The sequence below is a fragment of the Notolepis coatsorum genome (genome assembly GCF_963971535.1).
Source record: "Notolepis coatsorum genome assembly, chromosome: 7".
NCBI lineage: Eukaryota > Metazoa > Chordata > Actinopteri > Aulopiformes > Paralepididae > Notolepis > Notolepis coatsorum.
In genome coordinates, this window is record NC_140171.1 from 18,706,866 (window position 1) to 18,720,354 (window position 13,489).

General features: G+C 51.2%; 1 protein-coding gene across 1 annotated transcript in view; it reads right to left on the reverse strand.

Moving 5' to 3' along the window:
- The window catches only part of LOC311231574 (uncharacterized protein), a 72,708-nt gene that overhangs the window by 37,614 nt on the left and 21,605 nt on the right, over window positions 1-13,489 (reverse strand). The window lies entirely within an intron of this gene.

Sequence of the window (13,489 nt, forward strand, 5' to 3'; positions counted from 1 at the left end):
CTCTCCATCTTCGCCCCTCCCCCTCTGGGCATGTGCGCCCGTGTCGGGGCCAGCACCTCTGGGGCTAAGTGCTGCGTGGCCAGGTAGAACCGATCTGCCTCCTCCGCCAGAGCACGGGGATCCACAATGTTTGTATTGGCCAGCGCCGTCTGTACCCGTGGCGGCATGTGTCTGAGGAACAGCTCTTTAAATAAAAAGTTCGGCTGCTCGGCGCCCAGTAGATTCAGCATCATTTCCATATGCGCCGACGGCTTGCTGTCTCCCAAGCCACGTATATCCAACAAGCGTCGGGCCCGCTCAGACGGCGACAACTCAAAAATCCTGAGCAGGTGCGTCTTAAACGCCTCATATCTATCCCGGGCCGGCGGAGCGGTAATGAAGCCTACCGTTCTCGCCGCCGTAGTGTTGTTCAGACTCGAGACGACGTGGAAGTACCGAGCGGCGTCATCCACGATTCCCCGTAGGGCGAATTGCGCCTCCGCCTGGGCGAACCACGCGGCCGCCGACTGCTCCCAAAACTCAGGCAGTCTGAGAAAACCAGCGTTGTTTGCCATGTTCGTCGTATTCTCCGTCTCGGAAACTTCCTCGAGACTAATGTCGGGGTCACCAGTGTAGCGCTGAGAAGAAGGAGTCGGAGGCGGTGTCTCGAAGCTAAACCTAATTCCTTTATTCATCAGCGTAACAACAAATCGACGTAGTCGTATCGACAGTAAAATAAGAATGCCGGTGGCAGGAAGTGCCACCCTATAAATCGTCCGGGGGGAACTACCATTCCCAACGAGTTCCGTGTGAATTATGTACAGTCACTACAATACATACTTAAAAACATTTATACAGTATATTAAATCATTGCAGATTGCAGCAGTATTGTAGTGAATTCATGATGAAAATCTGATTTAATTTTGAGGACATAAAAAAGGACATCACATTGTTTTGCACTGGAAAACCGAATACTGTCAAATATCATCATTATACTGTCTAAATTAATAAAACTATATATATGTCATATAGCCCAGCCTTAGGTCTCAGGCAGTAACATTCAGATTAATCAGGCCAATATATATTGTTCGTAATTCTCCATGGCGAGATAGGTTTGAATGTAATGTATTTTTACAGTAACAGCTAAACAAATAGTCTGAATATGTGAATAAGTCAAACTATAACTTCACTATAACTTCACTCACACACCTCGACCTTCCAGGCGGGGTGGAGGCACTGGCCTAATGACATCTCCTTCATGGACTACAAACGTAACACCCCTCCCAGCACTGTCACTCTCCTCTTTTGAATATCATGCAGTATCTGTCTCTAATCCTTTCAATCTCACCATTGTTACACTCTACCGCCCTCCAGGTCCGCTCGATCACTTCACAGATGAGCTGGACATGCTTCTAAGCTCCTTACCGGAAGATGGTACCCCTCTCCTTCTATTGGGCGACTTCAACCTGCCTGACTCATCTCAGTCAGTCATAGTAGTCTCCCTCCTACAATCATTTGACCTGACTCCCACTGCCATGCCTCCCACCCACAAAGCAGGCAACTCCTTGGATCTCATATTTTCACGTAACTCCAGCATCATTAACACCACGGTAACTCCCCTACATGTATCTGACCATTCCTTCATATCCTTCTCACTAACTCTCATGCTTAACCGAAAGGTCTTCACCCCAACTCAAACCGTCTCACTCAGACGCAACCTGCCCTCCCTATCCCCCTCCACCCTCTCCTCTGACATACTATCCACTCTACCTTTGAGTGACACCTTCTCTGCTCTCTCCACAGAGATGGCAACCTCCACCCTCCTCTCAGCCCTTGCAACCTCCTTCGACAAGCTCTGTCCCCTCGTTGAGAAACCTGCCCGCCATTCCCCACCCAGTCCATGGCTGACAGATCCAGTGAGAGAACAAAGACAGGTCCTGAGAGCAGCTGAAAGGAAGTATAGAAAGTCACGCCTCACTGCTGACATCGACACATATCACAACCTCTTGTTAACATTCTCCAAAACCATTACTAATGCCAAAGCTTCTTTCTTTCACCATAGGATCGAGGCCTCTGCCAAGAATCTTCGCAAACTGCATGCTACCATGTCCTCCCTCCTCACTCCCCCCCCACCCCCCCCTCCCTCATCTTTCTCTGCCGAAGACTTTGCGATCTTCTTTGAGGAAAAAGTGGAGAACATCCGCAGCTCCTTCTCCCAACCCCCACCCATTCCAAATGCTGAATCGAGAACCTCATCCTTCACTCTGTCATCTTTCTCTCCCATTACAGAAGCCGAGACCCTGACACTGGTAACGTCGAACCGTCCGACTACATGCCAGCTGGACCGGCTACCTTCCCCACTCCTCCAGTCCATAGCACCAGACATCCTCCCATTCCTAACTGCAACCATCAACTCCTCACTCAACTCGGGGGTGGTCCCCACCTCCCTAAAACAAGCCAGAGTCACGCCCCTCATAAAAAAACCATCCCTGAACCCTACCGTCATAGGCAACTACCGTCCTGTCTCTCTTCTCTCCTTCCTTTCTAAAACACTTGAACGTGCTGTATCCAACCAACTTACTGCTTATCTCTTACAGAATGACCTCCTAGACCCTAATCAGTCAGGCTTCAGGACTGGTCACTCCACAGAGACAGCCCTCATTGCGGTCACAGAGGCACTTCACTTAGCAAAAGCGAAAGGCCTCTCCTCTGTCCTGATTCTCCTAGATCTATCTGCAGCCTTCGACACAGTCAACCACCAGATCCTCCTCGCGGCCCTCGCAGGAATGGGAGTGGCTGGCTCTGCGCTGACATGGTTGTCATCATACCTCAATGACCGCTCCTACCAAGTGTCATGGAGAGGGACCCTGTCGGCCACCCGCCCCCTGCGGACGGGTGTCCCCCAGGGCTCGGTTTTAGGACCCCTTCTCTTCTCCCTCTACACTAAATCACTGGGTAACATTATCACGTCTCATGGCTTCTCCTACCACTGTTATGCCGACGATACTCAACTCTTCCTCTCCTTCCCTCCCTCAGATATCCACGTCTCTGAGCGGATCTCGGCCTGTCTGTCCGACATCTCCGCCTGGATGACGACCAACCACCTCAAACTGAACCTAAGCAAAACAGAATTGCTCCACCTGCCGGCCAAATCCTCCCCCCTGACCGACCTTTCCATCACAGTCGAGAATGCAGCTGTGACCGCGTCCCCGACCGCCAAGAACCTTGGTGTTGTCCTCGACGACCAGTTGAACTTCTCTGCTCACATCGCAGCGACAACCAGAACCTGCCGATTCCTCCTGAGCAACGTCAGAAGGATACGCCCCTTCCTGACAAAAGAAGCCACCCAACTCCTCGTCCAATCAACAGTCATCTCCCGCCTCGACTACTGCAACGCACTGCTCGCTGGCCTCCCGGCCACTGCCACTAACCCTCTTCAACTCATTCAGAACGCAGCGGCCCGCCTGATCTCAAACCTACCGAAGTCGGCCCATGTCACCCCACTTCTTAGGGACCTGCACTGGCTCCCCATTGCTGCACGAATCCGCTTCAAGGCCCTTGACCTAGCATACCGTGCGGCAAAGGGAACTGCTCCCGCCTACCTCCGGTCAATGGTCTCTAACTACACACCCTCAAGACCCCTACGCTCTGCATCTTCTGGCCGCCTCAGACCTACTCCTATCCAAGCTCCGGGAGGGTCATCAAAGAGAAGTCGCCTATTCTCAGTCCTTGCCCCACAATGGTGGAATGAACTACCCACCCCAGTTAGGACAGCCGAAACACGTCCAATCTTTCGCCGTCGACTAAAGACTCACTTCTTCAACCATTATCTGAATTAAAAAAAAGAAAAAAAAAAAAAAATCTAACCCTAACTAACCATACTGTCATGCACTTGTCCTAATAAACTAACCTACACTGTAGCACTCAACACTTTGATGAACATTGTTACTCAGCTGATAGAGTTGTGCTCTTCCTGATGGCTTGTCGTACAGAACTTGTAAGTCGCTTTGGATAAAAGCGTCAGCTAAATGACTAAATGTAAATGTAAATGTAAGTCATCGTTCTGTTCAATAAGATAAGATAAGATATTCCTTTATTGATCCCCTTGGGGAAATTCAGGCATCATAGGAGCATGGGGGAAGGGGGTGGGGGTACAAGTAGTAAAAACAACACAAGCAGTGTAAACAAATAGGTCAATATAATTGACTATCTAACTAACTGAAAAATATATTCACAGTATTCACAGTGTCATAAGGTGCAGTATGCATAAGGTAGTGTTATAATTTACTATCTACTGAAATGTACATTATTCACAGTATCACAGTATCCACTGAAATATACATTATTCACAGTATCACAGTATCCACATAAGGTGCAGTATGCCTAAGGTAGTGTTATTGTCCTCCTTGGGTTCCTATTAGTCCTAGGTCAATGTCTGGCAGCAGTCGCTGCCCCCTGTTGTGGAGCCTGGAGGCCGCTAGTCGCTGCCCACTGTTGTGGAGCCTGATGGCCGCTGGTATGAAGGACTGTCCGAGGCGGTTAGTTGAGTGCCAGGGGGGTATGAGTCTGTGGCTGAACGAGCTTCTCATCTTGACTAGCTCGTCGTAGAGGGGGTGGTAGGGGTTCTCCATGATGGCAGCCAGCTTCCTTCTCATCCCCCTCTCTGCCATCACCTCTAGTCTAGGTAGCTCGACTCCCACCACGGAGCTAGCCTTCCTCACCAGCTTGTTGAGCTTGTTGGTGTCCCTTGAGTTGATGTAGCCTCCCCAGCATGCCACAGCATAGAAGAGGACACTGGCCACTACAGACTGGTAAAATGACTGCAGCAGTCTATTGCACACGTTGAAGGACCTGAGTCTCCTCAGGAAGAACAGCCTGCTCTGTCCCTTCCTATAGAGGGCCTCTGTGTTATCCGACCAGTCCAGTTTATTGTTCAGGTGTACCCCAAGGAACTTATATGAGTCCACCACCTCCACCTCCACCCCTCGGATGGTGATGGGAATCGGGGGGGGGGGGGGCTCTTCTTGCCCCTCCGGAAGTCCACCACCAGCTCCTTGGTCTTACTGGTGTTGAGTTGGAGGTGGTTGCTGTCGCTCCACCCCACAAAGCTCTCCACCAGGGCTCTGTACTCCTCCTCATCATCGTCGGTGATGTAGCTTACGATGGAGGAGTCGTCTGAGAACTTCTGCAGGTGGCACCCGCTTGAGTTGCGGCAGAAGTCTGAGGTATAGAGGGTGAAGAGGAAGGGTGACAGCACAGTTCCTTGGGGGGCGCCGGTGTTGCTCACCAGTACGTCAGACTGATATGGCGAGGAGGGGGGGGGGGGGGGGGGGGGGTGAAGGGGGCGTTTCATATTATATCACAACATCTTCTGTGATTTGACGGTATATTATTTATCTCTATACTTTTCCAGTACAAATTACAATGTGATATGATTGTGTTACGTCTTTATCTTGTAATACAATTGCCATGATCCTATTTAATTCAAAATGGTCTATTTGATCTTACTTTTTAATACTGCTGCAAGGAATCTTTTTTTGATTAACTTAAAAACATATACTGCAAGTAAAAAAAAAATCTCAATATAGTTGATCGTGTAATAAAAAGCCATACCTTCGTATTCGGTATAACTCCCAGTCCTACCTGAGCCCATATCGAACTTGTAAAAGTACTGATCTAGGATCAGAGCAAGTTACAGGTTGAAAAAACCCTCAGCTCAGAACTCGGCAGAATCTGCACCTGGCTCGCTGATAACAAACTATCATTACACCTGGGTAAAACAGAGTCTGTAACTGAGGGGTACAATTCCCTGACTGTATTACTAGATATGATACTTACTACCACTACCTTTGTACTTAATATTCGGCCACCCAGTACACAGCATAAATATATTATCATGAACACTCTCACGTAGATGAAACGGATCCAACACAAATGTACGAATTAGAAACAGGTCTTTATTTCCTACACAGCGATGGTGTGTAGAATAAACACTTAATCACTTAATTACATTTATGAATTGAAATAGTATGCACTTTTATGGCAAGGAGTATTCGTCGGTATATCAATAGATAATGTCCAATCTCTGAAGGCGCAGGTGGTAAATATACGACCTGGAATAGTTAAGGAATAACAGCAATGATACTTTAATGATTATAGGCTGGATACACTAGAGGGGGTTAATCCGGTCGCTTGTAAGCCGACAGGAGTAGGAGGGGGGGGGGGGGGTAGAATCCAGCTGCCTCGTCCGGCCAAGGGTATCCCAGGTGAACCCACTGTAGTGCCGTTCAATGCGCCGGCGATCCTTGGACCACAGATGAAAGCAGGTGGACTCTTTGTGGGCCGGCTCTCTCCGGTCCACGGGAGAGAGATGTGGAGAGACCTCGTCTTGCAGAGCGTCTCCTCACATTGCGTCCTCTCCAGGGGGGGGGGGTTCCAACACACGGTAGTGTCGGGGGTCTTTATCCATAGAATAATCAAAGTATCCAAAGCATAATCCGTGCCTGGGAAGGCGGGCTGTCGTCGGTAGAATAATCCGGTATACAGGTCCACTCGCTCGTCGGCTCTGGGGCTCCTCGGGTGCAGCTTCACATAGGGTCAACCACCCTGGGTAAGCAGCCAGTTCTCTGCCCGAAACGATGGGGTACTGACTACGGTAGTATTCTCACCGCACGAAGCACTATATATTAACAGACTATTATTAGCTTAATAGACTACGTCCAACTCGACGATATAGTGCCAAATATGACTATTCAAATATTAATATACACGATGTCTCAATACCGATGGTAGGCCGAACTTGGCCTTACTCCCACACGTGGCATCGCGGGGAGGCTTTACGTCTGTGACTCTATTGGAGGGTAAGAAACTGGACTGAAAAGAAAGTCCTACTTTAGTAGCGCAGTATATATACGCACTATGAACAAATAGTCCCATTAGTGGTGCGGTAGCCAAATTCCTACGCGGAACTAGGACTTGTTCGTACATGTCGAGCGGTACGTTTGAACTGGGTCTGAGGGGTATGGCAGCCTGGCACCAAGGTCTCGACCAATAGTAGAATGGAGACTATTATGGGATGTTCAGTAGGCTAGAATGGATATTCAATGCATATTGTACAAGGAATATACAAGGGATATCAGGGAATATTAGAGAATATACAAATACAATTAAATATATATATATAAATAAATATATATATTCGGTTTAATCTGGCCCTTCACAACAGCCACCCCCTGAATAGGTCCCAGACCTAATCAGTTAAACGGAGACAGATTAATCGCGTTGTCTATTTACACATAAGGGTTTGCTGTAGGGGTCAGTCAACTTCACAAAGTCATAGGGTTGTAGGGTCATGGTCATCATCGATTGTGTCTGGGAGTCGAGGCAGTTCTATGAGCCTTGCCACGGGACGGGTGTAAGTGCGACCCTGGACGAGCACTTCAGCTGCTCGGACCTTGCCGTCGGCACCGGTGATCACTTTGCTTACGCGGCCGGCCGGCCACATAGCTCTGGGCAGTGATTGATCAATAATCATGACGACTGTTCCTTCTGTCAAATTGTCTCTCTCCTTTACCCACTTCTGGCGGGTCTGTAGAGACGGTAGGTAGTGCAGTAGGAAACTGTTCCAAAACTTGTCGGCTAATACTTGGCTGTACCTCCACATTCGTCGGCCGTTCGCTTCTTCAGGCCGGTACATTGTCTGGGGTAATGTGGGATCTAGCCGCCCCATCAGGAGTGTGTTGGGGGTAACTGGGTCGATATCCGCCACATCACTGGAGACATATCCGAGGGGCTTCGAGTTAAGTACTCCCTCAATCTCCGTGAGGACTGTCATTAGGACTTCTTCCGCCACAGTCTGGGCCCCAAGTACTGCGTACAGGGCTGTCTTTATGGAGCGCACTTCTCGTTCCCAAGTGCCACCGAAGTGGGGTGCGTTTGGGGGGTTGAATTGGAAATCAACCTGTGCTGGAGCGAGGTGGGTCTTAAGTTCTGGGCCCATAGCTTGGAAGCTCTCTCTCAGCTCTCTTTCGCCGCCTTTAAAGTTTGTCCCATGATCGGACAATAGGGTAGACGGTCTTCCTTTCCGTGATATGAATCTACGGAAGGCCATAAGGAATGAGTCTGTGCTCACGGTCGGGAGAAGCTCGATGTGTATCGCTCTGGTGGTCATGCATTTGAATACAATACCCCACCGCTTCTCGGTTCCTCTTCCTTTCTTTATGTGCAGCGGGCCAAAGCAGTCCATACCCGTTGAGTGGAATGGCTTGTCACCGATTCGGAGGCGACATGGAGGAAGGTCAGCCATCCTTGGTATGCTGGGCTGCGCGCGCCACTTGCGGCAGTCTAGACATGTTCGTTGGAAGCGTCGTACCGCCTCTCTTCCTTGTAGGATCCAGTAACGACGTCTGATTTCCGCGAAGACTCTTTCTGCTCCTGCGTGATGTACATCCTCATCGTATTTCTTTATAATCAGCTCTGTGACCTTGTGTCGGCTGTTCAATACGATCGGGTATTTAATGTCATCCGGTAGATTGGGGGCTCTGCGTAGGCGACCACCCACTCTGATGAGGGTGTGAGCGTCGCTCTCGGGGGCCAGGTGAATTAATCTGCTGTCGGATGGGACGGGCTTTCCTCCCTGTAGACAGGCCAATTCATCGGGGAACGAGTCTCTCTGGGCTCGCTGCAGTAGAAGCAATTCTGCTTCCTCGTAGTTAGCTGCTGACATATCAGCGGGGGACTTGCACTCCGGGTGGTACCGCAGGAATGTTCTTTGTTGTGCACTCTCTATGGACGTGCAATCGTTTATGTTAGGGTCGGTGGAGGCTACGGTGCTCAATCCACAGAACACAGACTTCTTAATTTCCACCTCCTCTGGACTTGCTTCCCTCGGGATAGGCATGGGCCACCGTCCTTCCGGGAGTCTTAGGAATGCGGGGCCGTCACTGTAGACATTGCGACGGGTGAGGTCATCCAGGGGCATCCCCCGGGTGATGACGTCAGCTGGGTTCTGTTTTGTATCAACGTAGCGCCACTCTGTTTCTCCGGTTAACTCTTCGGTTAAGTCTTGAATCTCGGTGACTCTGACTCCCACGAAGACTTTGTACTTGCATGAGTCCGATTTGATCCAGGCGAGTACCGTCGTGGAATCTGACCACAGGATTGTTCTAGACACCGGTATGGTGAGCTCACGTTGGATGAGCGTGGCTAGGTGCGCTCCGGCTAGGGCTGCGCAGAGCTCTAGACGTGGGATAGATTGTTGCTTGCGTGGGGCTATTCTCGAGCGGGCGAGGACAAATGCTGTGTAGATCTCTCCGTCCGCTGCTGGGTCCTCTGCTACATGTTTCTGTAGTGCAAATGTCGCACAGCAGGGGCTGCACGTCGTTCCGAAGGGGAGGACTTCCCATTGGTAGATGGCTGGGTGCTCATCTCCTGGCTTCTCTCTCCATAGGAACCGTAACAGGGGCTTGTCCGCCTCTACTAATCTCACCTGCAGGAACATTCCTTTAATGTCCCCGCTGATGGCCACCTTTTCCTGGCGGAAGCGGAGTAGAACGCCGAGTAGGGAGGGGCCGAGTGTGGGACCGGGCAGTAACTCTTTATTCAGATTTTGGGATCCGATCTGGTAGCTGCAGTTAAATACTATGCGGTCTTTACCGTTGTGATGGACCTTGTGGTGGGGCACGTACCACGATTCAGTGGTCTGGTCAGCCTCTTTAATGTCCATCTTTGTGACGTGTCCCGCTGTGATGAGCTTCTCAATCTCAGCGCGGTATACACTCTCTTGGGCGGGGTTCTTGGCTAAGCGCCGCTCCGTGTTCAGCAGGTACCGTTCTATGGCGTCTGTCTTGGCGTGGAAAGTAGGCATTCCTTCTCGCCGCAGGAGTGGCGTGGCGTATCTCAACACGCCGTTGACCGGGACTCTCTTGGTCCCTGTCTCGAGGAGGTGAATGGCGTAAATGTCATCTTTAGAGCGAATGTCTTTCTTTCCATTCTTAAAGGGCATTTGTTCCAAGCTCCATAGCCGCTCTACGTGTTGCAGGAGTGCGGTTTCTCCCTCTGTGACTCGGGAGTGGAGACATCTAGTGGCTGTACTTCGGTTGAGAGATTTGGCGAGCGGGCCTTGGAGAGTCCATCCCAAACGGGTCTCGACTGCTGCAGGACAGCCTCGGGGTCCGGTATGAACCCGGTCTATCGGGACAATGAGGTCTGCATGGTCGGAGCCTATCAACAGGGTCGGCATAGCATTGTCTATGAGCGGGATCGGTAACTTGCGCAGATGTGCATATTTCTCCATCAGCTTGGCGACGGGGTATGTGTACCGCGACAGTCCTATTTCTTGGCTGGTGAAAGCGTCTGCAATCTGGTACCGTCGCTCAGGCTGGCCGCTTGCTGCGATAGAGAATGAGACATTCTCGCCCTTTATCGTCTTCAAATCTCGTCTTATTGTCCGAATTGTCATTTGGGTTTCGCTTCCCCGCAGCCCTAGCTGGGCCGCAGCGGAGGCGAGCAGCAGGGTCTTCTCTGACCCGTCATCGAGGACGGCGTAAGTGTCCAGGACTTTATTCTGGTAGCTTAGTGTCACACGCACTACTTTTAGGAGTACTCGGGCTCCACTGCTGCTGGCGGGATCGATGTACATGACGCTCGCTTTGCGGCTGGATGGTGCAGGTGAAGGGCGCCGTCTGTTACTGTCGTGAAGTATGTCCAGATGGGCTCCATCGCACTTGGTGCACCTTTTCTTTAAGCGGCATTCGGCTGCCATGTGTGAGCGCGCACAGCGAAAACAGCGCTTGTTGGACTTTATCCATTGACCTGCTTCCTCCGCGTTCAGCATGGGGAAGGAGTCACATTGCGCTAGCCAGTGTTCTTTCTCACAGTAGGGGCACACTATCTTCCACTTCTCCGTTCTGGAGGGGGTACTGTGGCTCCTGCTGCTCGGTACTGACTCCGATTGGTGCATCACAGTCACCGATCTTCTTCCATCATTTAGTCGTCTGGTTCCTTCTCTGGAGCCAGGGGTGCTCCGTCCGAATGTATCTAGCCGTAGGCTGCTGACTTCTCTCGCCAGGAAGTCTGCTAGATCGAGGAGGTTCGGTTCGGGGCCATTCGGGTCTCTGTGGTCCCTCTGCCGCCTAAAGCGCTCCTGACGAGCGGGCGGCAGCTTCTCCAGGATCCTTTCCACATTTGAGTTGGCGTAAAGTTCATACTTCCCCTTCTCTCTTTGCGCTCCCAACATCCCTACCAGGGACTGCACTCTGATGGACAGGTCGTCCAGTGCTCGATTGTCTATTGCTGGGGGTAAGCGGTCGATGTGTCGGATCTCCTGGATCACGTAATCCCATATGCGCCCATACCTCTGGTCCAATGCTACCAGCGCTGCTGTGTATGGGGTGGTGGAAGTCGCGTAGGCGAGCGCTATATTATGTGCGCGGGGCACCTTTAAGTGCTGCAGTAGGATGGCGTATTTGTGGCGTTCATCCAATACATCCACCAACATGGTCTCCAGACACATGCGGAGTTCTGTATACTGGGCCCGGTTCTCTTGGGTGAAGTCGGGTACCATAGGCGTGCCAATGTATGACGCTGACTGTGGATACATCGGCGAGCGTTGGGGGAGAGGCCTCCTAGGCGAGTCTCCTCCCGCTCCTTGGTATGGGCTGGTACCGGCAGTGTACCATGGCCCGCTTGTCCAGGTGCTGTTCCTCGGTGCGGGTCGTGCGTCGTGCTCACCCGTGTATAGAGTCGGGGGTCTGTAGCGCAGCTCCGCGGGAGTATAGCCTGGGCTGTACCGGACCTCCTGGTCCGGTAGAGTACTGTGCTGTCTTCGGGCGCGGTTCTCCTCCTCTTCCTCTTCGTCTTCAGTTAGGTCATCCAGTGCTTGTAGTCTCTGGTTTAGCCTCTCCACAGGATATGCTGCTCCTTCCCGGTTGCTAGGTCTCGCTTGGACCGGTGGGGGGAGGTGGTCTGTGGGGGGTATAGACCTCGTCTGTTGGTCAAGTTCAGGGTTGTTTACTCGGCTAGGGGATGCCGCCCTGGAGGTGTGTCTAGACGAGTTCCTGGAGCCTCTGGCGGAGGGAGAGGGTGTTGTCCGTCTGATCAGCTGTTCTATTAGTTGCGCTTGCTGTCTGTCGCGCTCTGCGTCCCGTAGAGCACCAGCAGCTGCTCGCTGGCTGTCTGCTCGGTCTCGGGCCACATTCTCTTCCATCTGAATGCGTCTTATTTCCAGGCGTATGTGCTCTTCTTCGCTCCGTTGCTGTAGCTGCAATCGATCGCGTTCGCCCTGGAGTCTATCGCGTTCAGTAGAGGCTTTCAGGCTGACGAGGAATGCCTGCTGTAGGGTCCTCTCTGCCTCGCTGGGAGAAGGCGGTTGTATAGGGGAGCCTTCCCTCGGGGTACTCCTTGCGGAGCCTTGGAGCTCTATCTCCACGGTGCTCTCCCCGTCTTCTTCCGTGCCGAGTTCTCTCTCGGTAGCGTTGTATTCCTCCCGGGACTCATCGGGGACTACTTCTTCAGTACTGGCGGGGTGTGAAGTCATGTCTGGTTCCCACTGGTCCCCACCGTGAACTTGGTCAGTTACATTAGAGCCCGTAGGGGCCTCTATGGTCGGGGTAGTCTGGGCGCTGGGGTTAGACATACTTTTACTTTCTAGTTTTACCGCGTTTACTGTTAGTAGAAGACTAGGTTGTTGACTGACAGCGTAAGCCTCTAAGTACTGAGGGAGCCGTCGTTCGCGCTGCGGGCGTTGGTTAGGAGGATCGTTTCGTGGAGTGTTCATCATAGGCCATTTCAATATTAATAACACTATATTAATATTACACTAATTACCATCCGGCTCGAAGGACCAATTGTAACTGAGGGGTACAATTCCCTGACTGTATTACTAGATATGATACTTACTACCACTACCTTTGTACTTAATATTCGGCCACCCAGTACACGGCATAAATATATTATCATGAACACTCTCACGTAGATGAAACGGATCCAACACAAATGTACGAATTAGAAACAGGTCTTTATTTCCTACACAGCGATGGTGTGTAGAATAAACACTTAATCACTTAATTACATTTATGAATTGAAATAGTATGCACTTTTATGGCAAGGAGTATTCGTCGGTATATCAATAGATAATGTCCAATCTCTGAAGGCGCAGGTGGTAAATATACGACCTGGAATAGTTAAGGAATAACAGCAATGATACTTTAATGATTATAGGCTGGATACACTAGAGGGGGTTAATCCGGTCGCTTGTAAGCCGACAGGAGTAGGAGGGGGGGGGGGGGGGTAGAATCCAGCTGCCTCGTCCGGCCAAGGGTATCCCAGGTGAACCCACTGTAGTGCCGTTCAATGCGCCGGCGATCCTTGGACCACAGATGAAAGCAGGTGGACTCTTTGTGGGCCGGCTCTCTCCGGTCCACGGGAGAGAGATGTGGAGAGACCTCGTCTTGCAGAGCGTCTCCTCACATTGCGTCCTCTCCAGGGGGGGGGGGGTTCCAACACACGGTAG